The sequence below is a fragment of the Taudactylus pleione genome, unplaced genomic scaffold (genome assembly GCF_031769625.1).
Source record: "Taudactylus pleione unplaced genomic scaffold, aTauple2 ptg000085l, whole genome shotgun sequence".
Taxonomy (NCBI): domain Eukaryota; kingdom Metazoa; phylum Chordata; class Amphibia; order Anura; family Myobatrachidae; genus Taudactylus; species Taudactylus pleione.
This window is the reverse complement of record NW_028284487.1, coordinates 10,782,446-10,809,516: the sequence shown is the minus strand read 5'-3', so window position 1 is coordinate 10,809,516 and position 27,071 is coordinate 10,782,446. Positions and strand designations below refer to the sequence as shown.

Here is a 27,071-nt window from a genome sequence, read left to right as displayed (position 1 = left end):
CAGCAATATTGAGTAGAGGAAGATTCTCTAATAATGGGTTCCATGGTGTAATTGTAAGCACTTTGGACTTTGAATCCAGTAATCTGATTTCAAATCTTGGTGGGAACTAACTTTGTTCAATTTCCTTAAAGTTGAATTTTAGGATAGCTTATCTATATTTAAACTTTGTATAAATCCCATCATCTTCAGTGGTTTCTTTACTCCAAACTAATTTTGAAGCTGTTTCAAGTCAGTTTTCAACTGGAGAGATGTTTGTCAAACATTTGGAAATAGGAAAAGTTGCAATAAGAATGCAGTGATCCATCACTTGTGCTATGGTTTTAAGATATTCTGGTTTTAAGAATTTTCTTCTTCAGTGTGCACTAATGAGAGTAAAGGTCTGTTCTTCTTCTCTTCTTAAAACTTAGTCCCCCATAGTAGATTCAATCACCAAATAAATGTCCTGATTGATTAATTTGCCTTAGCATTTCTTAGATTTGCCATATTGCTATATTTGAGAAAAAGTTTTCTATGTATGCCATATAGAGAAATGCTGCATCAGCCAAAGGATGACATTTTTGTTTATTCCTAACATGGATTTAAAAATTCTCTGTTTTGTATGTGTCTATGATGTTCTCTAGCAAGTTTCAAGGGCTGCTAACTGTAGCCAATGCATTCATCCCAGACTTCATGCACTTTGCCGCTGGATAAAATCCCTTCTTGGCATTTCTTGTAGGACAACAAGAAAAAGCACATGGCCCATATGGGGATCGAACAAATGACCTTGGCGTTATTAGCACCACACTCTAACCAACTGAGCTAACCGGCCAACATAAAAGCATCAGCAAACACAAAAATGCCAAATGTACCTAAAACAGGAGAACATTCAGTATTTCAAAGATCAGCAATATTGAGTAGAGGAAGACTCTCGAACAGTGGGTTCCATGGTGTAATGGTGAGCACTTTGGACTTTGAATCCAGTAATCTGATTTCAAATCTTGGTGGGACCTAACTTTGTTCAATTTCCTTAAAGTTGAATTTTAGGATAGCTTATCTATATTTAAACTTTGTATAAATCCCATCATCTTCAGTGGTTTCTTTACTCCAAACTAATTTTGAAACTGTTTCAAATCAGTTTTCAACTGGAGAGATGTTTGTCAAACATTTGAAAATAGGAAAAGTTGCAATAAGAATGCAGTGATCCATCACTTGTGCTATGGTTTTAAGATATTCTGGTTTTAATAATTTTCTTCTTCAGTGTGCACTAATGAGAGTAAAGGTCTGTTCTTCTTCTCTTCTTAAAACTTAGTCCCCCATAGTAGATTCAATCACCAAATAAATGTCCTGATTGATTAATTTGCCTTAGCATTTCTTAGATTTGCCATATTGCTATATTTGAGAAAAAGTTTTCTATGTATGCCATATAGAGAAATGCTGCATCAGCCAAAGGATGACATTTTTGTTTATTCCTAACATGGATTTAAAAATTCTCTGTTTTGTATGTGTTTATGATGTTCTCTAGCAAGTTTCAAGGGCTGCTAACTGTAGCCAATGCATTCATCCCAGACTTCATGCACTTTGCCGCTGGATAAAATCCCTTCTTGGCATTTCTTGTAGGACAACAAGAAAAAGCACAAGGCCCATATGGGGATCGAACCCATGAAATTGGCGTTATTAGCACCACGCTCTAACCAACTAAGCTAACCGGCCAAACATTAAAGCATCAGCAAACACAAAAATGCCAAATGTACCTAAAACAGGAGAACATTCAGTATTTCAAAGATCAGCAATATTGAGTAGAGGAAGATTCTCTAATAATGGGTTCCATGGTGTAATTGTAAGCACTTTGGACTTTGAATCCAGTAATCTGATTTCAAATCTTGGTGGGAACTAACTTTGTTCAATTTCCTTAAAGTTGAATTTTAGGATAGCTTATCTATATTTAAACTTTGTATAAATCCCTTCATCTTCAGTGGTTTCTTTACTCCAAACTAATTTTGAAACTGTTTCAAATCAGTTTTCAACTGGAGAGATGTTTGTCAAACATTTGAAAATAGGAAAAGTTGCAATAAGAATGCAGTGATCCATCACTTGTGCTATGGTTTTAAGATATTCTGGTTTTAAGAATTTTCTTCTTCAGTGTGCACTAATGAGAGTAAAGGTCTGTTCTTCTTCTCTTCTTAAAACTTAGTCCCCCATAGTAGATTCAATCACCAAATAAATGTCCTGATTGATTAATTTGCCTTAGCATTTCTTAGATTTGCCATATTGCTATATTTGAGAAAAAGTTTTCTATGTATGCCATATAGAGAAATGCTGCATCAGCCAAAGGATGACATTTTTGTTTATTCCTAACATGGATTTAAAAATTCTCTGTTTTGTATGTGTTTATGATGTTCTCTAGCAAGTTTCAAGGGCTGCTAACTGTAGCCAATGCATTCATCCCAGACTTCATGCACTTTGCCGCTGGATAAAATCCCTTCTTGGCATTTCTTGTAGGACAACAAGAGAAAGCACAGGGCCCATATGGGGATCGAACCCATGACCTTGGCGTTATTAGCACCACGCTCTAACCAACTGAGCTAACCGGCCAACATAAAAGCATCAGCAAACACAAAAATGCAAAATGTAGCTAAAACAGGAGAACATTCAGTATATCAAAGATCAGCAATATTGAGTAGAGGAAGATTCTCTAATAATGGGTTCCATGGTGTAATTGTAAGCACTTTGGACTTTGAATCCAGTAATCTGATTTCAAATCCTGGTGGGACCTAACTTTGTTCAATTTCCTTAAAGTTGAATTTTAGGATAGCTTATCTATATTTAAACTTTGTATAAATCCCATCATCTTCAGTGTTTTTTTTACTCCAAACTAATTTTGAAGCTGTTTCAAGTCTGTTTTCAACTGGAGAGATGTTTGTCAAACATTTGGAAATAGGAAAAGTTGCAATAAGAATGCAGTGATCCATCACTTGTGCTATGGTTTTAAGATATTCTGGTTTTAAGAATTTTCTTCTTCAGTGTGCACTAATGAGAGTAAAGGTCTGTTCTTCTTCTCTTCTTAAAACTTAGTCCCCCATAGTAGATTCAATCACCAAATAAATGTCCTGATTGATTAATTTGCCTTAGCATTTCTTAGATTTGCCATATTGCTATATTTGAGAAAAAGTTTTCTATGTATGCCATATAGAGAAATGCTGCATCAGCCAAAGGATGACATTTTTGTTTATTCCTAACATGGATTTAAAAATTCTCTGTTTTGTATGTGTCTATGATGTTCTCTAGCAAGTTTCAAGGGCTGCTAACTGTAGCCAATGCATTCATCCCAGACTTCATGCACTTTGCCGCTGGATAAAATCCCTTCTTGGCATTTCTTGTAGGACAACAAGAAAAAGCACAAGGCCCATATGGGGATCGAACCCTTGAAACTGGCATTATTAGCACCACACTCTAACCAACTGAGCTAACCAGCCAAACATAAAAGCATCAGCAAACACAAAAATGCCAAATGTAGCTAAAACAGGAGAACATTCAGTATTTCAAAGATCAGCATTATTGAGTAGAGGAAGACTCTCTAATAATGGGTTCCATGGTGTAATGGTGAGCACTTTGGACTTTGAATCCAGTAATCTGATTTCAAATCTTGGTGGGACCTAACTTTGTTCAATTTCCTTAAAGTTGAATTTTAGGATAGCTTATCTATATTTAAACTTTGTATAAATCCCATCATCTTCAGTGGTTTCTTTACTCCAAACTAATTTTGAAACTGTTTCAAATCAGTTTTCAACTGGAGAGATGTTTGTCAAACATTTGGAAATAGGAAAAGTTGGAATAAGAATGCAGTGATCCATCACTTGTGCTATGGTTTTAAGATATTCTGGTTTTAAGAATTGTCTTCTTCAGTGTGCACTAATGAGAGTAAAGGTCTGTTCTTCTTCTCTTCTTAAAACTTAGTCCCCCATAGTAGATTCAATCACCAAATAAATGTCCTGATTGATTAATTTGCCTTAGCATTTCTTAGATTTGCCATATTGCTATATTTGAGAAAAAGTTTTCTATGTATGCCATATAGAGAAATGCTGCATCAGCCAAAGGATGACATTTTTGTTTATTCCTAACATGGATTTAAAAATTCTCTGTTTTGTATGTGTCTATGATGTTCTCTAGCAAGCTTCAAGGGCTGCTAACTGTAGCCAATGCATTCATCCCAGACTTCATGCACTTTGCCGCTGGATAAAATCCCTTCTTGGCATTTCTTGTAGGACAACAAGAGAAAGCACAAGGCCCATATGGGGATCGAACCCATGACCTTGGCATTAATAGCACCACACTCTAACCAACTGAGCTAACCGGCCAAACATAAAAGCATCAGCAAACACAAAAATGCCAAATGTAGCTAAAACAGGAGAACATTCAGTATTTCAAAGATCAGCATTATTGAGTAGAGGAAGACTCTCTAATAATGGGTTCCATGGTGTAATGGTGAGCACTTTGGACTTTGAATCCAGTAATCTGATTTCAAATCTTGGAGGGACCTAACTTTGTTCAATTTCCTTAAAGTTGAATTTTAGGATAGCTTATCTATTTTTAAACTTTGTATAAATCCCATCATCTTCAGTGGTTTCTTTACTCCAAACTAATTTTGAAGCTGTTTCAAATCAGTTTTCAACTGGAGAGATGTTTGTCAAACATTTGAAAATAGGAAAAGTTGCAATAAGAATGCAGTGATCCATCACTTGTGCTATGGTTTTAAGATATTCTGGTTTTAAGAATTTTCTTCTTCAGTGTGCACTAATGAGAGTAAAGGTCTGTTCTTCTTCTCTTCTTAAAACTTAGTCCCCCATAGTAGATTCAATCACCAAATAAATGTCCTGATTGATTAATTTGCCTTAGCATTTCTTAGATTTGCCATATTGCTATATTTGAGAAAAAGTTTTCTATGTATGCCATATAGAGAAATGCTGCATCAGCCAAAGGATGACATTTTTCTTTATTCCTAACATGGATTTAAAAATTCTCTGTTTTGTATGTGTCTATGATATTCTCTAGCAAGTTTCAAGGGATGCTTACTGTAGCCAATGCATTCATCACACACTTCATGCACTTTGCCGCTGGATAAAATCCATTCTTGGCATTTCTTGTAGGACAACAAGAAAAAGCACATTGCCCGTATGGGGATCGAACACATGACCTTGGCGTTATTAGCACCACGATCTAACCAACTGAGCTAACCAGCCAAACATAAAAGCATCAGCAAACACAAAAATGCCAAATGTACCTAAAACAGGAGAACATTCAGTATTTCAAAGAGCAGCAATATTGAGTAGAGGAAGACTCTCAAACAATGGGTTCCATGGTGTAATGGTGAGCGCTTTGGACTTTGAATCCAGTAATCTGATTTCAAATCTTGGTGGGACCTAACTTTGTTCAATTTCCTTATAGTTGAATTTTAGGATAGCTTATCTATTTTTAAACTTTGTATAAATCCCATCATCTTCAGTGGTTTCTTTACTCCAAACTAATTTTGAAGCTGTTTCAAATCAGTTTTCAACTGGAGAGATGTTTGTCAAACATGTGAAAATAGGAAAAGTTGCAATAAGAATGCAGTGATCCATCACTTGTGCTATGGTTTTAAGATATTCTGGTTTTAAGAATTTTCTTCTTCAGTGTGCACTAATGAGAGTAAAGGTCTGTTCTTCTTCTCTTCTTAAAACTTAGTCCCCCATAGTAGATTCAATCACCAAATAAATGTCCTGATTGATTAATTTGCCTTAGCATTTCTTAGATTTGCCATATTGCTATATTTGAGAAAAAGTTTTCTATGTATGCCATATAGAGAAATGCTGCATCAGCCAAAGGATGACATTTTTGTTTATTCCTAACATGGATTTAAAAATTCTCTGTTTTGTATGTGTCTATGATGTTCTCTAGCAAGTTTCAAGGGCTGCTAACTGTAGCCAATGCATTCATCCCACACTTCATGCACTTTGCCGCTGGATAAAATCCCTTCTTGGCATTTCTTGTAGGACAACAAGAAAAAGCACATGGCCCGTATGGGGATCGAACACATGACCTTGGCTTTATTAGCACCACGCTCTAACAAACTGAGCTAACCGGCCAAACATAAAAGCATCAGCAAACACAAAAATGCCAAATGTACCTAAAACAGGAGAACATTCAGTATTTCAAAGATCAGCAATATTGAGTAGAGGAAGACTCTCTAATAATGGGTTCCATGGTGTAATGGTGAGCACTATGGACTTTGAATCCAGTAATCTGATTTCAAATCTTGGAGGGACCTAACTTTGTTCAATTTCCTTAAAGTTAAATTTTAGGATAGCTTATCTATTTTTAAACTTTGTATAAATCCCATCATCTTCAGTGGTTTCTTTACTCCAAACTAATTTTGAAGCTGTTTCAAATCAGTTTTCAACTGGAGAGATGTTTGTCAAACATTTGAAAATAGGAAAAGTTGCAATAAGAATGCAGTGATCCATCACTTGTGCTATGGTTTTAAGATATTCTGGTTTTAAGAATTTTCTTCTTCAGTGTGCACTAATGAGAGTAAAGGTCTGTTCTTCTTCTCTTCTTAAAACTTAGTCCCCCATAGTAGATTCAATCACCAAATAAATGTCCTGATTGATTAATTTGCCTTAGCATTTCTTAGATTTGCCATATTGCTATATTTGAGAAAAAGTTTTCTATGTATGCCATATAGAGAAATGCTGCATCAGCCAAAGGATGACATTTTTGTTTATTCCTAACATGGATTTAAAAATTCTCTGTTTTGTATGTGTCTATGATGTTCTCTAGCAAGTTTCAAGGGCTGCTAACTGTAGCCAATGCATTCATCCCACACTTCATGCACTTTGCCGCTGGATAAAATCCCTTCTTGGCATTTCTTGTAGGACAACAAGAAAAAGCACATGGCCCGTATGGGGATCGAACACATGACCTTGGCTTTATTAGCTCCACGCTCTAACAAACTGAGCTAACCGGCCAAACATAAAAGCATCAGCAAACTCAAAAATGACAAATGTACCTAAAACAGGAGAACATTCAGTATTTCAAAGATCAGCAATATTGAGTAGAGGAAGACTCTCTAATAATGGGTTCCATGGTGTAATGGTGAGCACTTTGAACTTTGAATCCAGTAATCTGATTTCAAATCTTGGTGGGACCTAACTTTGTTCAATTTCCTTAAAGTTGAATTTTAGGATAGCTTATCTATATTTAAACTTTGTATAAATCCCATCATCTTCAGTGGTTTCTTTACTCCAAACTAATTTTGAAACTGTTTCAAATCAGTTTTCAACTGGAGAGATGTTTGTCAAACATTTGGAAATAGGAAAAGGCAATAAGAATGCAGTGATCCATCACTTGTGCTATGGTTTTAAGATATTCTGGTTTTAAGAATTTTCTTCTTCAGTGTGCACTAATGAGAGTAAAGGTCTGTTCTTCTTCTCTTCTTAAAACTTAGTCCCCCATAGTAGATTCAATCACCAAATAAATGTCCTGATTGATTAATTTGCCATAGCATTTCTTAGATTTGCCATATTGCTATATTTGAGAAAAAGTTTTCTATGTATGCCATATAGAGAAATGCTGCATCAGCCAAAGGATTACATTTTTGTTTATTCCTAACATGGATTTAAAAATTCTCTGTTTTGTATGTGTCTATGATGTTCTCTAGCAAGTTTCAAGGGCTGCTTACTGTAGCCAATGCATTCATCCCACACTTCATGCACTTTGCCGCTGGATAAAATCCCTTCTTGGCATTTCTTGTAGGACAACAAGAAAAAGCACATTGCCAGTATGGGGATCGAACACATGACCTTGGCGTTATAAGCACCATGCTCTAACCAACTGAGCTAACCTGCCAAACATAAAATCATCAGCAAACACAAAAATGCCAAATGTACCTAAAACAGGAGAACATTCAGTATTTCAAAGATCAGCAATATTGAGTAGAGGAAGACTCTCTAATAATGGGTTCCATGGTGTAATGGTGAGCACTTTGGACTTTAAATCCAGTAATCTGATTTCAAATCTTGGTGGGACCTAACTTTGTTCAATTTCCTTAAAATTGAATTTTAGGATAGCTTATCTATATTTAAACTTTGTATAAATCCCATCATCTTCAGTGGTTTCTTTACTCCAAACTAATTTTGAAACTGTTTCAAATCAGTTTTCAACTGGAGAGATGTTTGTCAAACATTTGGAAATAGGAAAAGGCAATAAGAATGCAGTGATCCATCACTTGTGCTATGGTTTTAAGATATTCTGGTTTTAAGAATTTTCTTCTTCAGTGTGCACTAATGAGAGTAAAGGTCTGTTCTTCTTCTCTTCTTAAAACTTAGTCCCCCATAGTAGATTCAATCACCAAAAAAATGTCCTGATTGATTAATTTGCCTTAGCATTTCTTAGTTTTGCCATATTGCTATATTTGAGAAAAAGTTTTCTATGTATGCCATATAGAGAAATGCTGCATCAGCCAAAGGATGACATTTTTGTTTATTCCTAACATGGATTTAAAAATTCTCTGTTTTGTATGTGTCTATGATGTTCTCTAGCAAGTTTCAAGGGCTGCTAACTGTAGCCAATGCATTCATCCCACACTTCATGCACTTTGCAGCTGGATAAAATCCCTTCTTGGCATTTCTTGTAGGACAACAAGAAAAAGCACATTGCCCGTATGGGGATCGAACACATGACCTTGGCGTTATTAGCACCACGCTCTAACCAACTGAGCTAACCTGCCAAACATAAAAGCATCAGCAAACACAAAAATGCCAAATGTACCTAAAACAGGAGAACATTCAGTATTTCAAAGATCAGCAATATTGAGTAGAGGAAGACTCTCTAATAATGGGTTCCATGGTGTAATGGTGAGCACTTTGGACTTTGAATCCAGTAATCTGATTTCAAATCTTGGTGGGACCTTACTTTGTTCAATTTCCTTAAAGTTGAATTTTAGGATAGCTTATCTATTTTTAAACTTTGTATAAATCCCATCATCTTCAGTGGTTTCTTTACTCCAAACTAATTTTGAAGCTGTTTCAAATCAGTTTTCAACTGGAGAGATGTTTGTCAAACATTTGGAAATAGGAAAAGGCAATAAGAATGCAGTGATCCATCACTTGTGCTATGGTTTTAAGATATTCTGGTTTTAAGAATTTTCTTCTTCAGTGTGCACTAATGAGAGTAAAGGTCTGTTCTTCTTCTCTTCTTAAAACTTAGTCCCCCATAGTAGATTCAATCACCAAATAAATGTCCTGATTGATTAATTTGCCTTAGCATTTCTTAGATTTGCCATATTGCTATATTTGAGAAAAAGTTTTCTATGTATGCCATATAGAGAAATGCTGCATCAGCCAAAGGATGACATTTTTGTTTATTCCTAACATGGATTTAAAAATTCTCTGTTTTGTATGTGTCTATGATGTTCTCTAGCAAGTTTCAAGGGCTGCTAACTGTAGCCAATGCATTCATCCCACACTTCATGCACTTTGCCGCTGGATAAAATCCATTCTTGGCATTTCTTGTAGGACAACAAGAAAAAGCACATTGCCCGTATGGGGATCGAACACATGACCTTGGCGTTATTAGCACCACGCTCTAACCAACTGAGCTAACCTGCCAAACATAAAAGCATCAGCAAACACAAAAATGCCAAATGTACCTAAAACAGGAGAACATTCAGTATTTCAAAGATCAGCAATATTGAGTAGAGGAAGACTCTCTAATAATGGGTTCCATGGTGTAATGGTGAGCACTTTGGACTTTAAATCCAGTAATCTGATTTCAAATCTTGGTGGGACCTAACTTTGTTCAATTTCCTTAAAATTGAATTTTAGGATAGCTTATCTATATTTAAACTTTGTATAAATCCCATCATCTTCAGTGGTTTCTTTACTCCAAACTAATTTTGAAACTGTTTCAAATCAGTTTTCAACTGGAGAGATGTTTGTCAAACATTTGGAAATAGGAAAAGGCAATAAGAATGCAGTGATCCATCACTTGTGCTATGGTTTTAAGATATTCTGGTTTTAAGAATTTTCTTCTTCAGTGTGCACTAATGAGAGTAAAGGTCTGTTCTTCTTCTCTTCTTAAAACTTAGTCCCCCATAGTAGATTCAATCACCAAAAAAATGTCCTGATTGATTAATTTGCCTTAGCATTTCTTAGATTTGCCATATTGCTATATTTGAGAAAAAGTTTTCTATGTATGCCATATAGAGAAATGCTGCATCAGACAAAGGATGACATTTTTGTTTATTCCTAACATGGATTTAAAAATTCTCTGTTTTGTATGTGTCTATGATGTTCTCTAGCAAGTTTCAAGGGCTGCTTACTGTAGCCAATGCATTCATCCCACACTTCATGCACTTTGCCGCTGGATAAAATCCCTTCTTGGCATTTCTTGTAGGACAACAAGAAAAAGCACATTGCCCGTATGGGGATTGAACCCATGACCTTGGCGTTATTAGCACCACACTCTAACCAACTGAGCTAACCGGCCAAACATAAAAGCATCAGCAAACACAAAAATGCCAAATGTACCTAAAACAGGAGAACATTCAGTATTTCAAAGATCAGCAATATTGAGTAGAGGAAGACTCTCTAATAATGGGTTCCATGGTGTAATGGTGAGCCCTTTGAACTTTGAATCCAGTAATCTGATTTCAAATCTTGGTGGGACCTAACTTTGTTCAATTTCCTTAAAGTTGAATTTTAGGATAGCTTATCTATATTTAAACTTTGTATGAATCCCATCATCTTCAGTGGTTTCTTTACTCCAAACTAATTTTGAAGCTGTTTCAAATCAGTTTTCAACTGGAGAGATGTTTGTCAAACATTTGAAAATAGGAAAAGTTGCAATAAGTTTGCAGTGATCCATCACTTGTGCTATGGTTTTAAGATATTCTGGTTTTAAGAATTTTCTTCTTCAGTGTGCACTAATGAGAGTAAAGGTCTGTTCTTCTTCTCTTCTTAAAACTTAGTCCCCCATAGTAGATTCAATCACCAAATAAATGTCCTGATTGATTAATTTGCCATAGCATTTCTTAGATTTGCCATATTGCTATATTTGAGAAAAAGTTTTCTATGTATGCCATATAGAGAAATGCTGCATCAGCCAAAGGATTACATTTTTGTTTATTCCTAACATGGATTTAAAAATTCTCTGTTTTGTATGTGTCTATGATGTTCTCTAGCAAGTTTCAAGGGCTGCTTACTGTAGCCAATGCATTCATCCCACACTTCATGCACTTTGCCGCTGGATAAAATCCCTTCTTGGCATTTCTTGTAGGACAACAAGAAAAAGCACATTGCCAGTATGGGGATCGAACACATGACCTTGGCGTTATTAGCACCATGCTCTAACCAACTGAGCTAACCTGCCAAACATAAAAGCATCAGCAAACACAAAAATGCCAAATGTACCTAAAACAGGAGAACATTCAGTATTTCAAAGATCAGCAATATTGAGTAGAGGAAGACTCTCTAATAATGGGTTCCATGGTGTAATGGTGAGCACTTTGGACTTTAAATCCAGTAATCTGATTTCAAATCTTGGTGGGACCTAACTTTGTTCAATTTCCTTAAAATTGAATTTTAGGATAGCTTATCTATATTTAAACTTTGTATAAATCCCATCATCTTCAGTGGTTTCTTTACTCCAAACTAATTTTGAAACTGTTTCAAATCAGTTTTCAACTGGAGAGATGTTTGTCAAACATTTGGAAATAGGAAAAGGCAATAAGAATGCAGTGATCCATCACTTGTGCTATGGTTTTAAGATATTCTGGTTTTAAGAATTTTCTTCTTCAGTGTGCACTAATGAGAGTAAAGGTCTGTTCTTCTTCTCTTCTTAAAACTTAGTCCCCCATAGTAGATTCAATCACCAAAAAAATGTCCTGATTGATTAATTTGCCTTAGCATTTCTTAGTTTTGCCATATTGCTATATTTGAGAAAAAGTTTTCTATGTATGCCATATAGAGAAATGCTGCATCAGCCAAAGGATGACATTTTTGTTTATTCCTAACATGGATTTAAAAATTCTCTGTTTTGTATGTGTCTATGATGTTCTCTAGCAAGTTTCAAGGGCTGCTAACTGTAGCCAATGCATTCATCCCACACTTCATGCACTTTGCAGCTGGATAAAATCCCTTCTTGGCATTTCTTGTAGGACAACAAGAAAAAGCACATTGCCCGTATGGGGATCGAACACATGACCTTGGCGTTATTAGCACCACGCTCTAACCAACTGAGCTAACCTGCCAAACATAAAAGCATCAGCAAACACAAAAATGAAAAATGTACCGAAAACAAGAGAACATTCAGTATTTCAAAGATCAGCAATATTGAGTAGAGGAAGACTCTCTAATAATGGGTTCCATGGTGTAATGGTGAGCACTTTGGACTTTGAATCCAGTAATCTGATTTCAAATCTTGGTGGGACCTTACTTTGTTCAATTTCCTTAAAGTTGAATTTTAGGATAGCTTATCTATTTTTAAACTTTGTATAAATCCCATCATCTTCAGTGGTTTCTTTACTCCAAACTAATTTTGAAGCTGTTTCAAATCAGTTTTCAACTGGAGAGATGTTTGTCAAACATTTGAAAATAGGAAAAGTTGCAATAAGAATGCAGTGATCCATCACTTGTGCTATGGTTTTAAGATATTCTGGTTTTAAGAATTTTCTTCTTCAGTGTGCACTAATGAGAGTAAAGGTCTGTTCTTCTTCTCTTCTTAAAACTTAGTCCCCCATAGTAGATTCAATCACCAAAAAAATGTCCTGATTGATTAATTTGCCTTAGCATTTCTTAGATTTGCCATATTGCTATATTTGAGAAAAAGTTTTCTATGTATGCCATATAGAGAAATGCTGCATCAGCCAAAGGATTACATTTTTGTTTATTCCTAACATGGATTTAAAAATTCTCTGTTTTGTATGTGTCTATGATGTTCTCTAGCAAGTTTCAAGGGCTGCTTACTGTAGCCAATGCATTCATCCCACACTTCATGCACTTTGCCGCTGGATAAAATCCCTTCTTGGCATTTCTTGTAGGACAACAAGAAAAAGCACATTGCCAGTATGGGGATCGAACACATGACCTTGGCGTTATTAGCACCATGCTCTAACCAACTGAGCTAACCTGCCAAACATAAAAGCATCAGCAAACACAAAAATGCCAAATGTACCTAAAACAGGAGAACATTCAGTATTTCAAAGATCAGCAATATTGAGTAGAGGAAGACTCTCTAATAATGGGTTCCATGGTGTAATGGTGAGCACTTTGGACTTTAAATCCAGTAATCTGATTTCAAATCTTGGTGGGACCTAACTTTGTTCAATTTCCTTAAAATTGAATTTTAGGATAGCTTATCTATATTTAAACTTTGTATAAATCCCATCATCTTCAGTGGTTTCTTTACTCCAAACTAATTTTGAAACTGTTTCAAATCAGTTTTCAACTGGAGAGATGTTTGTCAAACATTTGGAAATAGGAAAAGGCAATAAGAATGCAGTGATCCATCACTTGTGCTATGGTTTTAAGATATTCTGGTTTTAAGAATTTTCTTCTTCAGTGTGCACTAATGAGAGTAAAGGTCTGTTCTTCTTCTCTTCTTAAAACTTAGTCCCCCATAGTAGATTCAATCACCAAAAAAATGTCCTGATTGATTAATTTGCCTTAGCATTTCTTAGTTTTGCCATATTGCTATATTTGAGAAAAAGTTTTCTATGTATGCCATATAGAGAAATGCTGCATCAGCCAAAGGATGACATTTTTGTTTATTCCTAACATGGATTTAAAAATTCTCTGTTTTGTATGTGTCTATGATGTTCTCTAGCAAGTTTCAAGGGCTGCTAACTGTAGCCAATGCATTCATCCCACACTTCATGCACTTTGCAGCTGGATAAAATCCCTTCTTGGCATTTCTTGTAGGACAACAAGAAAAAGCACATTGCCCGTATGGGGATCGAACACATGACCTTGGCGTTATTAGCACCACGCTCTAACCAACTGAGCTAACCTGCCAAACATAAAAGCATCAGCAAACACAAAAATGAAAAATGTACCGAAAACAAGAGAACATTCAGTATTTCAAAGATCAGCAATATTGAGTAGAGGAAGACTCTCTAATAATGGGTTCCATGGTGTAATGGTGAGCACTTTGGACTTTGAATCCAGTAATCTGATTTCAAATCTTGGTGGGACCTTACTTTGTTCAATTTCCTTAAAGTTGAATTTTAGGATAGCTTATCTATTTTTAAACTTTGTATAAATCCCATCATCTTCAGTGGTTTCTTTACTCCAAACTAATTTTGAAGCTGTTTCAAATCAGTTTTCAACTGGAGAGATGTTTGTCAAACATTTGAAAATAGGAAAAGTTGCAATAAGAATGCAGTGATCCATCACTTGTGCTATGGTTTTAAGATATTCTGGTTTTAAGAATTTTCTTCTTCAGTGTGCACTAATGAGAGTAAAGGTCTGTTCTTCTTCTCTTCTTAAAACTTAGTCCCCCATAGTAGATTCAATCACCAAAAAAATGTCCTGATTGATTAATTTGCCTTAGCATTTCTTAGATTTGCCATATTGCTATATTTGAGAAAAAGTTTTCTATGTATGCCATATAGAGAAATGCTGCATCAGCCAAAGGATGACATTTTTGTTTATTCCTAACATGGATTTAAAAATTCTCTGTTTTGTATGTGTCTATGATGTTCTCTAGCAAGTTTCAAGGGCTGCTAACTGTAGCCAATGCATTCATCCCACACTTCATGCACTTTGCAGCTGGATAAAATCCCTTCTTGGCATTTCTTGTAGGACAACAAGAAAAAGCACATTGCCCGTATGGGGATCGAACACATGACCTTGGCGTTATTAGCACCACGCTCTAACCAACTGAGCTAACCTGCCAAACATAAAAGCATCAGCAAACACAAAAATGCCAAATGTACCTAAAACAGGAGAACATTCAGTATTTCAAAGATCAGCAATATTGAGTAGAGGAAGACTCTCTAATAATGGGTTCCATGGTGTAATGGTGAGCACTTTGGACTTTGAATCCAGTAATCTGATTTCAAATCTTGGTGGGACCTTACTTTGTTCAATTTCCTTAAAGTTGAATTTTAGGATAGCTTATCTATTTTTAAACTTTGTATAAATCCCTTCATCTTCAGTGGTTTCTTTACTCCAAACTAATTTTGAAGCTGTTTCAAATCAGTTTTCAACTGGAGAGATGTTTGTCAAACATTTGAAAATAGGAAAAGTTGCAATAAGAATGCAGTGATCCATCACTTGTGCTATGGTTTTAAGATATTCTGGTTTTAAGAATTTTCTTCTTCAGTGTGCACTAATGAGAGTAAAGGTCTGTTCTTCTTCTCTTCTTAAAACTTAGTCCCCCATAGTAGATTCAATCACCAAATAAATGTCCTGATTGATTAATTTGCCTTAGCATTTCTTAGATTTGCCATATTGCTATATTTGAGAAAAAGTTTTCTATGTATGCCATATAGAGAAATGCTGCATCAGCCAAAGGATGACATTTTTGTTTATTCCTAACATGGATTTAAAAATTCTCTGTTTGGTATGTGTCTATGATGTTCTCTAGCAAGTTTCAAGGGCTGCTTACTTCATGCACTTTGCCGCTGGATAAAATCCCTTCTTGGCATTTCTTGTAGGACAACAAGAAAAAGCACATTGCCCATATGGGGTTCGAACCCATGACCTTGGCGTTATTAGCACCACGCTCTAACCAACTGAGCTAACCGGCCAAACATAAAAGCATCAGCAAACACAAAAATGCCAAATGTACCTAAAACAGGAGAACATTCAGTATTTCAAAGATCAGCAATATTGAGTAGAGGAAGACTCTCTAATAATGGGTTCCATGGTGTAATGGTGAGCCCTTTGAACTTTGAATCCAGTAATCTGATTTCAAATCTTGGTGGGACCTAACTTTGTTCAATTTCCTTAAAGTTGAATTTTAGGATAGCTTATCTATATTTAAACTTTGTATGAATCCCATCATCTTCAGTGGTTTCTTTACTCCAAACTAATTTTGAAGCTGTTTCAAATCAGTTTTCAACTGGAGAGATGTTTGTCAAACATTTGAAAATAGGAAAAGTTGCAATAAGTTTGCAGTGATCCATCACTTGTGCTATGGTTTTAAGATATTCTGGTTTTAAGAATTTTCTTCTTCAGTGTGCACTAATGAGAGTAAAGGTCTGTTCTTCTTCTCTTCTTAAAACTTAGTCCCCCATAGTAGATTCAATCACCAAATAAATGTCCTGATTGATTAATTTGCCTTAGCATTTCTTAGATTTGCCATATTGCTATATTTGAGAAAAAGTTTTCTATGTATGCCATATAGAGAAATGCTGCATCAGCCAAAGGATGACATTTTTCTTTATTCCTAACATGGATTTAAAAATTCTCTGTTTTGTATGTGTCTATGATGTTCTCTAGCAAGTTTCAAGGGCTGCTAACTGTAGCCAATGCATTCATCCCACACTTCATGCACTTTGCCGCTGGATAAAATCCCTTTTTGGCATTTCTTGTAGGACAACAAGAAAAAGCACATTGCCCGTATGGGGATCGAACACATGACCTTGGCGTTATTAGCACCACGCTCTAACCAACTGAGCTAACCTGCCAAACATAAAAGCATCAGCAAACACAAAAATGCCAAATGTACCTAAAACAGGAGAACATTCAGTATTTCAAAGATCAGCAATATTGAGTAGAGGAAGACTCTCTAATAATGGGTTCCATGGTGTAATGGTGAGCACTTTTGCCTTTGAATCCAGTAATCTGATTTCAAATCTTGGTGGGACCTAACTTTGTTCAATTTCCTTAAAATTGAATTTTAGGATAGCTTATCTATATTTAAACTTTGTATAAATCCCATCATCTTCAGTGCTTTCTTTACTCCAAACTAATTTTGAAACTGTTTCAAATCAGTTTTCAACTGGAGAGATGTTTGTCAAACATTTGGAAATAGGAAAAGGCAATAAGAATGCAGTGATCCATCACTTGTGCTATGGTTTTAAGATATTCTGGTTTTAAGAATTTTCTTCTTCAGTGTGCACTAATGAGAGTAAAGGTCTGTTCTTCTTCTCTTCTTAAAACTTAGTCCCCCATAGTAGATTCAATCACCAAAAAAATGTCCTGATTGATTAATTTGCCTTAGCATTTCTTAGATTTGCCATATTGCTATATTTGAGAAAAAGTTTTCTATGTATGCCATATAGAGAAATGCTGCATCAGACAAAGGATGACATTTTTGTTTATTCCTAACATGGATTTAAAAATTCTCTGTTTTGTATGTGTCTATGATGTTCTCTAGCAAGTTTCAAGGGCTGCTTACTGTAGCCAATGCATTCATCCCACACTTCATGCACTTTGCCGCTGGATAAAATCCCTTCTTGGCATTTCTTGTAGGACAACAAGAAAAAGCACATTGCCCGTATGGGGATCGAACCCATGACCTTGGCGTTATTAGCACCACACTCTAACCAACTGAGCTAACCGGCCAAACATAAAAGCATCAGCAAACACAAAAATGCCAAATGTACCTAAAACAGGAGAACATTCAGTATTTCAAAGATCAGCAATATTGAGTAGAGGAAGACTCTCTAATAATGGGTTCCATGGTGTAATGGTGAGCCCTTTGAACTTTGAATCCAGTAATCTGATTTCAAATCTTGGTGGGACCTAACTTTGTTCAATTTCCTTAAAGTTGAATTTTAGGATAGCTTATCTATATTTAAACTTTGTATGAATCCCATCATCTTCAGTGGTTTCTTTACTCCAAACTAATTTTGAAGCTGTTTCAAATCAGTTTTCAACTGGAGAGATGTTTGTCAAACATTTGAAAATAGGAAAAGTTGCAATAAGTTTGCAGTGATCCATCACTTGTGCTATGGTTTTAAGATATTCTGGTTTTAAGAATTTTCTTCTTCAGTGTGCACTAATGAGAGTAAAGGTCTGTTCTTCTTCTCTTCTTAAAACTTAGTCCCCCATAGTAGATTCAATCACCAAATAAATGTCCTGATTGATTAATTTGCCTTAGCATTTCTTAGATTTGCCATATTGCTATATTTGAGAAAAAGTTTTCTATGTATGCCATATAGAGAAATGCTGCATCAGCCAAAGGATGACATTTTTGTTTATTCCTAACATGGATTTAAAAATTCTCTGTTTTGTATGTGTCTATGATGTTCTCTAGCAAGTTTCAAGGGCTGCTAACTGTAGCCAATGCATTCATCCCACACTTCATGCACTTTGCCGCTGGATAAAATCCATTCTTGGCATTTCTTGTAGGACAACAAGAAAAAGCACATTGCCCGTATGGGGATCGAACACATGACCTTGGCGTTATTAGCACCACGCTCTAACCAACTGAGCTAACCTGCCAAACATAAAAGCATCAGCAAACACAAAAATGCCAAATGTACCTAAAACAGGAGAACATTCAGTATTTCAAAGATCAGCAATATTGAGTAGAGGAAGACTCTCTAATAATGGGTTCCATGGTGTAATGGTGAGCACTTTTGCCTTTGAATCCAGTAATCTGATTTCAAATCTTGGTGGGACCTAACTTTGTTCAATTTCCTTAAAATTGAATTTTAGGATAGCTTATCTATATTTAAACTTTGTATAAATCCCATCATCTTCAGTGCTTTCTTTACTCCAAACTAATTTTGAAACTGTTTCAAATCAGTTTTCAACTGGAGAGATGTTTGTCAAACATTTGGAAATAGGAAAAGGCAATAAGAATGCAGTGATCCATCACTTGTGCTATGGTTTTAAGATATTCTGGTTTTAAGAATTTTCTTCTTCAGTGTGCACTAATGAGAGTAAAGGTCTGTTCTTCTTCTCTTCTTAAAACTTAGTCCCCCATAGTAGATTCAATCACCAAAAAAATGTCCTGATTGATTAATTTGCCTTAGCATTTCTTAGATTTGCCATATTGCTATATTTGAGAAAAAGTTTTCTATGTATGCCATATAGAGAAATGCTGCATCAGACAAAGGATGACATTTTTGTTTATTCCTAACATGGATTTAAAAATTCTCTGTTTTGTATGTGTCTATGATGTTCTCTAGCAAGTTTCAAGGGCTGCTTACTGTAGCCAATGCATTCATCCCACACTTCATGCACTTTGCCGCTGGATAAAATCCCTTCTTGGCATTTCTTGTAGGACAACAAGAAAAAGCACATTGCCCGTATGGGGATCGAACACATGACCTTGTCGTTATTAGCACCACGCTCTAACCAACTGAGCTAACCTGCCAAACATAAAAGCATCAGCAAACACAAAAATGCCAAATGTACCTAAAACAGGAGAACATTCAGTATTTCAAAGATCAGCAATATTGAGTAGAGGAAGACTCTCTAATAATGGGTTCCATGGTGTAATGGTGAGCCCTTTGAACTTTGAATCCAGTAATCTGATTTCAAATCTTGGTGGGACCTAACTTTGTTCAATTTCCTTAAAGTTGAATTTTAGGATAGCTTATCTATATTTAAACTTTGTATGAATCCCATCATCTTCAGTGGTTTCTTTACTCCAAACTAATTTTGAAGCTGTTTCAAATCAGTTTTCAACTGGAGAGATGTTTGTCAAACATTTGAAAATAGGAAAAGTTGCAATAAGTTTGCAGTGATCCATCACTTGTGCTATGGTTTTAAGATATTCTGGTTTTAAGAATTTTCTTCTTCAGTGTGCACTAATGAGAGTAAAGGTCTGTTCTTCTTCTCTTCTTAAAACTTAGTCCCCCATAGTAGATTCAATCACCAAATAAATGTCCTGATTGATTAATTTGCCTTAGCATTTCTTAGATTTGCCATATTGCTATATTTGAGAAAAAGTTTTCTATGTATGCCATATAGAGAAATGCTGCATCAGCCAAAGGATGACATTTTTGTTTATTCCTAACATGGATTTAAAAATTCTCTGTTTTGTATGTGTCTATGATGTTCTCTAGCAAGTTTCAAGGGCTGCTAACTGTAGCCAATGCATTCATCCCACACTTCATGCACTTTGCCGCTGGATAAAATCCCTTCTTGGCATTTCTTGTAGGACAACAAGAAAAAGCACATTGCCCGTATGGGGATCGAACACATGACCTTGGCGTTATTAGCACCACGCTCTAACCAACTGAGCTAACCTGCCAAACATAAAAGCATCAGCAAACACAAAAATGCCAAATGTACCTAAAACAGGAGAACATTCAGTATTTCAAAGATCAGCAATATTGAGTAGAGGAAGACTCTCTAATAATGGGTTCCATGGTGTAATGGTGAGCACTTTGGACTTTGAATCCAGTAATCTGATTTCAAATCTTGGTGGGACCTAACTTTGTTCAATTTCCTTAAAATTGAATTTTAGGATAGCTTATCTATATTTAAACTTTGTATAAATCCCATCATCTTCAGTGCTTTCTTTACTCCAAACTAATTTTGAAACTGTTTCAAATCAGTTTTCAACTGGAGAGATGTTTGTCAAACATTTGGAAATAGGAAAAGGCAATAAGAATGCAGTGATCCATCACTTGTGCTATGGTTTTAAGATATTCTGGTTTTAAGAATTTTCTTCTTCAGTGTGCACTAATGAGAGTAAAGGTCTGTTCTTCTTCTCTTCTTAAAACTTAGTCCCCCATAGTAGATTCAATCACCAAAAAAATGTCCTGATTGATTAATTTGCCTTAGCATTTCTTAGATTTGCCATATTGCTATATTTGAGAAAAAGTTTTCTATGTATGCCATATAGAGAAATGCTGCATCAGACAAAGGATGACATTTTTGTTTATTCCTAACATGGATTTAAAAATTCTCTGTTTTGTATGTGTCTATGATGTTCTCTAGCAAGTTTCAAGGGCTGCTTACTGTAGCCAATGCATTCATCCCACACTTCATGCACTTTGCCGCTGGATAAAATCCCTTCTTGGCATTTCTTGTAGGACAACAAGAAAAAGCACATTGCCCGTATGGGGATCGAACACATGACCTTGTCGTTATTAGCACCACGCTCTAACCAACTGAGCTAACCTGCCAAACATAAAAGCATCAGCAAACACAAAAATGCCAAATGTACCTAAAACAGGAGAACATTCAGTATTTCAAAGATCAGCAATATTGAGTAGAGGAAGACTCTCTAATAATGGGTTCCATGGTGTAATGGTGAGCCCTTTGAACTTTGAATCCAGTAATCTGATTTCAAATCTTGGTGGGACCTAACTTTGTTCAATTTCCTTAAAGTTGAATTTTAGGATAGCTTATCTATATTTAAACTTTGTATGAATCCCATCATCTTCAGTGGTTTCTTTACTCCAAACTAATTTTGAAGCTGTTTCAAATCAGTTTTCAACTGGAGAGATGTTTGTCAAACATTTGAAAATAGGAAAAGTTGCAATAAGTTTGCAGTGATCCATCACTTGTGCTATGGTTTTAAGATATTCTGGTTTTAAGAATTTTCTTCTTCAGTGTGCACTAATGAGAGTAAAGGTCTGTTCTTCTTCTCTTCTTAAAACTTAGTCCCCCATAGTAGATTCAATCACCAAATAAATGTCCTGATTGATTAATTTGCCTTAGCATTTCTTAGATTTGCCATATTGCTATATTTGAGAAAAAGTTTTCTATGTATGCCATATAGAGAAATGCTGCATCAGCCAAAGGATGACATTTTTGTTTATTCCTAACATGGATTTAAAAATTCTCTGTTTTGTATGTGTCTATGATGTTCTCTAGCAAGTTTCAAGGGCTGCTAACTGTAGCCAATGCATTCATCCCACACTTCATGCACTTTGCCGCTGGATAAAATCCCTTCTTGGCATTTCTTGTAGGACAACAAGAAAAAGCACATTGCCCGTATGGGGATCGAACACATGACCTTGGCGTTATTAGCACCACGCTCTAACCAACTGAGCTAACCTGCCAAACATAAAAGCATCAGCAAACACAAAAATGCCAAATGTACCTAAAACAGGAGAACATTCAGTATTTCAAAGATCAGCAATATTGAGTAGAGGAAGACTCTCTAATAATGGGTTCCATGGTGTAATGGTGAGCACTTTGGACTTTGAATCCAGTAATCTGATTTCAAATCTTGGTGGGACCTAACTTTGTTCAATTTCCTTAAAATTGAATTTTAGGATAGCTTATCTATATTTAAACTTTGTATAAATCCCATCATCTTCAGTGCTTTCTTTACTCCAAACTAATTTTGAAACTGTTTCAAATCAGTTTTCAACTGGAGAGATGTTTGTCAAACATTTGGAAATAGGAAAAGGCAATAAGAATGCAGTGATCCATCACTTGTGCTATGGTTTTAAGATATTCTGGTTTTAAGAATTTTCTTCTTCAGTGTGCACTAATGAGAGTAAAGGTCTGTTCTTCTTCTCTTCTTAAAACTTAGTCCCCCATAGTAGATTCAATCACCAAAAAAATGTCCTGATTGATTAATTTGCCTTAGCATTTCTTAGATTTGCCATATTGCTATATTTGAGAAAAAGTTTTCTATGTATGCCATATAGAGAAATGCTGCATCAGACAAAGGATGACATTTTTGTTTATTCCTAACATGGATTTAAAAATTCTCTGTTTTGTATGTGTCTATGATGTTCTCTAGCAAGTTTCAAGGGCTGCTTACTGTAGCCAATGCATTCATCCCACACTTCATGCACTTTGCCGCTGGATAAAATCCCTTCTTGGCATTTCTTGTAGGACAACAAGAAAAAGCACATTGCCCGTATGGGGATCGAACACATGACCTTGTCGTTATTAGCACCACGCTCTAACCAACTGAGCTAACCTGCCAAACATAAAAGCATCAGCAAACACAAAAATGCCAAATGTACCTAAAACAGGAGAACATTCAGTATTTCAAAGATCAGCAATATTGAGTAGAGGAAGACTCTCTAATAATGGGTTCCATGGTGTAATGGTGAGCACTTTGGACTTTGAATCCAGTAATCTGATTTCAAATCTTGGTGGGACCTTACTTTGTTCAATTTCCTTAAAGTTGAATTTTAGGATAGCTTATCTATTTTTAAACTTTGTATGAATCCCATCATCTTCAGTGGTTTCTTTACTCCAAACTAATTTTGAAGCTGTTTCAAATCAGTTTTCAACTGGAGAGATGTTTGTCAAACATTTGAAAATAGGAAAAGTTGCAATAAGTTTGCAGTGATCCATCACTTGTGCTATGGTTTTAAGATATTCTGGTTTTAAGAATTTTCTTCTTCAGTGTGCACTAATGAGAGTAAAGGTCTGTTCTTCTTCTCTTCTTAAAACTTAGTCCCCCATAGTAGATTCAATCACCAAATAAATGTCCTGATTGATTAATTTGCCTTAGCATTTCTTAGATTTGCCATATTGCTATATTTGAGAAAAAGTTTTCTATGTATGCCATATAGAGAAATGCTGCATCAGCCAAAGGATGACATTTTTGTTTATTCCTAACATGGATTTAAAAATTCTCTGTTTTGTATGTGTCTATGATGTTCTCTAGCAAGTTTCAAGGGCTGCTAACTGTAGCCAATGCATTCATCCCACACTTCATGCACTTTGCCGCTGGATAAAATCCCTTCTTGGCATTTCTTGTAGGACAACAAGAAAAAGCACATTGCCCGTATGGGGATCGAACACATGACCTTGGCGTTATTAGCACCACGCTCTAACCAACTGAGCTAACCTGCCAAACATAAAAGCATCAGCAAACACAAAAATGCCAAATGTACCTAAAACAGGAGAACATTCAGTATTTCAAAGATCAGCAATATTGAGTAGAGGAAGACTCTCTAATAATGGGTTCCATGGTGTAATGGTGAGCACTTTGGACTTTGAATCCAGTAATCTGATTTCAAATCTTGGTGGGACCTTACTTTGTTCAATTTCCTTAAAGTTGAATTTTAGGATAGCTTATCTATTTTTAAACTTTGTATGAATCCCATCATCTTCAGTGGTTTCTTTACTCCAAACTAATTTTGAAGCTGTTTCAAATCAGTTTTCAACTGGAGAGATGTTTGTCAAACATTTGAAAATAGGAAAAGTTGCAATAAGTTTGCAGTGATCCATCACTTGTGCTATGGTTTTAAGATATTCTGGTTTTAAGAATTTTCTTCTTCAGTGTGCACTAATGAGAGTAAAGGTCTGTTCTTCTTCTCTTCTTAAAACTTAGTCCCCCATAGTAGATTCAATCACCAAATAAATGTCCTGATTGATTAATTTGCCTTAGCATTTCTTAGATTTGCCATATTGCTATATTTGAGAAAAAGTTTTCTATGTATGCCATATAGAGAAATGCTGCATCAGCCAAAGGATGACATTTTTGTTTATTCCTAACATGGATTTAAAAATTCTCTGTTTTGTATGTGTCTATGATGTTCTCTAGCAAGTTTCAAGGGCTGCTAACTGTAGCCAATGCATTCATCCCACACTTCATGCACTTTGCCGCTGGATAAAATCCCTTCTTGGCATTTCTTGTAGGACAACAAGAAAAAGCACATTGCCCGTATGGGGATCGAACACATGACCTTGGCGTTATTAGCACCACGCTCTAACCAACTGAGCTAACCTGCCAAACATAAAAGCATCAGCAAACACAAAAATGCCAAATGTACCTAAAACAGGAGAACATTCAGTATTTCAAAGATCAGCAATATTGAGTAGAGGAAGACTCTCTAATAATGGGTTCCATGGTGTAATGGTGAGCACTTTTGCCTTTGAATCCAGTAATCTGATTTCAAATCTTGGTGGGACCTAACTTTGTTCAATTTCCTTAAAATTGAATTTTAGGATAGCTTATCTATATTTAAACTTTGTATAAATCCCATCATCTTCAGTGCTTTCTTTACTCCAAACTAATTTTGAAACTGTTTCAAATCAGTTTTCAACTGGAGAGATGTTTGTCAAACATTTGGAAATAGGAAAAGGCAATAAGAATGCAGTGATCCATCACTTGTGCTATGGTTTTAAGATATTCTGGTTTTAAGAATTTTCTTCTTCAGTGTGCACTAATGAGAGTAAAGGTCTGTTCTTCTTCTCTTCTTAAAACTTAGTCCCCCATAGTAGATTCAATCACCAAATAAATGTCCTGATTGATTAATTTGCCTTAGCATTTCTTAGATTTGCCATATTGCTATATTTGAGAAAAAGTTTTCTATGTATGCCATATAGAGAAATGCTGCATCAGCCAAAGGATGACATTTTTGTTTATTCCTAACATGGATTTAAAAATTCTCTGTTTGGTCTATGATGTTCTCTAGCAAGTTTCAAGGGCTGCTTACTGTAGCCAATGCATTCATCCCACACTTCATGCACTTTGCCGCTGGATAAAATCCCTTCTTGGCATTTCTTGTAGGACAACAAGAAAAAGCACATTGCCCGTATGGGGATCAAACCCATGACCTTGGCGTTATTAGCACCACGCTCTAACCAACTGAGCTAACCGGTCAAACATAAAAGCATCAGCAAACACAAAAATGCCAAATGTACCTAAAACAGGAGAACATTCAGTATTTCAAAGATCAGCAATATTGAGTAGAGGAAGACTCTCTAATAATGGGTTCCATGGTGTAATGGTGAGCCCTTTGAACTTTGAATCCAGTAATCTGATTTCAAATCTTGGTGGGACCTAACTTTGTTCAATTTCCTTAAAGTTGAATTTTAGGATAGCTTATCTATATTTAAACTTTGTATGAATCCCATCATCTTCAGTGGTTTCTTTACTCCAAACTAATTTTGAAGCTGTTTCAAATCAGTTTTCAACTGGAGAGATGTTTGTCAAACATTTGGAAATAGGAAAAGGCAATAAGAATGCAGTGATCCATCACTTGTGCTATGGTTTTAAGATATTCTGGTTTTAAGAATTTTCTTCTTCAGTGTGCACTAATGAGAGTAAAGGTCTGTTCTTCTTCTCTTCTTAAAACTTAGTCCCCCATAGTAGATTCAATCACCAAAAAAATGTCCTGATTGATTAATTTGCCTTAGCATTTCTTAGATTTGCCATATTGCTATATTTGAGAAAAAGTTTTCTATGTATGCCATATAGAGAAATGCTGCATCAGACAAAGGATGACATTTTTGTTTATTCCTAACATGGATTTAAAAATTCTCTGTTTTGTATGTGTCTATGATGTTCTCTAGCAAGTTTCAAGGGCTGCTTACTGTAGCCAATGCATTCATCCCACACTTCATGCACTTTGCCGCTGGATAAAATCCCTTCTTGGCATTTCTTGTAGGACAACAAGATAAAATCCCTTCTTGGCATTTCTTGTAGGACAACAAGAAAAAGCACATTGCCCGTATGGGGATCGAACACATGACCTTGGCGTTATTAGCAACACGCTCTAACCAACTGAGCTAACCTGCCAAACATAAAAGCATCAGCAAACACAAAAATGCCAAATGTACCTAAAACAGGAGAACATTCAGTATTTCAAAGATCAGCAATATTGAGTAGAGGAAGACTCTCTAATAATGGGTTCCATGGTGTAATGGTGAGCACTTTGGACTTTGAATCCAGTAATCTGATTTCAAATCTTGGTGGGACCTTACTTTGTTCAATTTCCTTAAAGTTGAATTTTAGGATAGCTTATCTATTTTTAAACTTTGTATAAATCCCATCATCTTCAGTGGTTTCTTTACTCCAAACTAATTTTGAAGCTGTTTCAAATCAGTTTTCAACTGGAGAGATGTTTGTCAAACATTTGAAAATAGGAAAAGTTGCAATAAGAATGCAGTGATCCATCACTTGTGCTATGGTTTTAAGATATTCTGGTTTTAAGAATTTTCTTCTTCAGTGTGCACTAATGAGAGTAAAGGTCTGTTCTTCTTCTCTTCTTAAAACTTAGTCCCCCATAGTAGATTCAATCACCAAATAAATGTCCTGATTGATTAATTTGCCTTAGCATTTCTTAGATTTGCCATATTGCTATATTTGATAAAAAGTTTTCTATGTATGCCATATAGAGAAATGCTGCATCAGCCAAAGGATGACATTTTTGTTTATTCCTAACATGGATTTAAAAATTCTCTGTTTGGTATGTGTCTATGATGTTCTCTAGCAAGTTTCAA

At 35.6% G+C, this 27,071-nt stretch overlaps 5 non-coding genes across 5 annotated transcripts; all 5 read right to left on the bottom strand.

The window, feature by feature from the left end:
• Positions 1–2,497: 2,497 nt before the first annotated feature.
• TRNAI-AAU (transfer RNA isoleucine (anticodon AAU)) lies at positions 2,498–2,571 on the bottom strand. The gene has a single exon. It is a non-coding gene; the product is annotated as a tRNA-Ile (tRNA).
• Positions 2,572–4,260: 1,689 nt separating this feature from the next.
• TRNAN-AUU (transfer RNA asparagine (anticodon AUU)) lies at positions 4,261–4,334 on the bottom strand. Its single transcript has one exon. It is a non-coding gene; the product is annotated as a tRNA-Asn (tRNA).
• A 3,452-nt stretch (positions 4,335–7,786) lies between these two features.
• TRNAI-UAU (transfer RNA isoleucine (anticodon UAU)) lies at positions 7,787–7,861 on the bottom strand. The gene has a single exon. It is a non-coding gene; the product is annotated as a tRNA-Ile (tRNA).
• Positions 7,862–15,689: 7,828 nt separating this feature from the next.
• On the bottom strand, positions 15,690–15,763 carry TRNAI-AAU (transfer RNA isoleucine (anticodon AAU)). Its single transcript has one exon. It is a non-coding gene; the product is annotated as a tRNA-Ile (tRNA).
• Positions 15,764–17,451: 1,688 nt separating this feature from the next.
• Positions 17,452–17,525, bottom strand: TRNAI-AAU (transfer RNA isoleucine (anticodon AAU)). Its single transcript has one exon. It is a non-coding gene; the product is annotated as a tRNA-Ile (tRNA).
• Between the last annotated feature and the right edge of the window lie 9,546 nt (positions 17,526–27,071).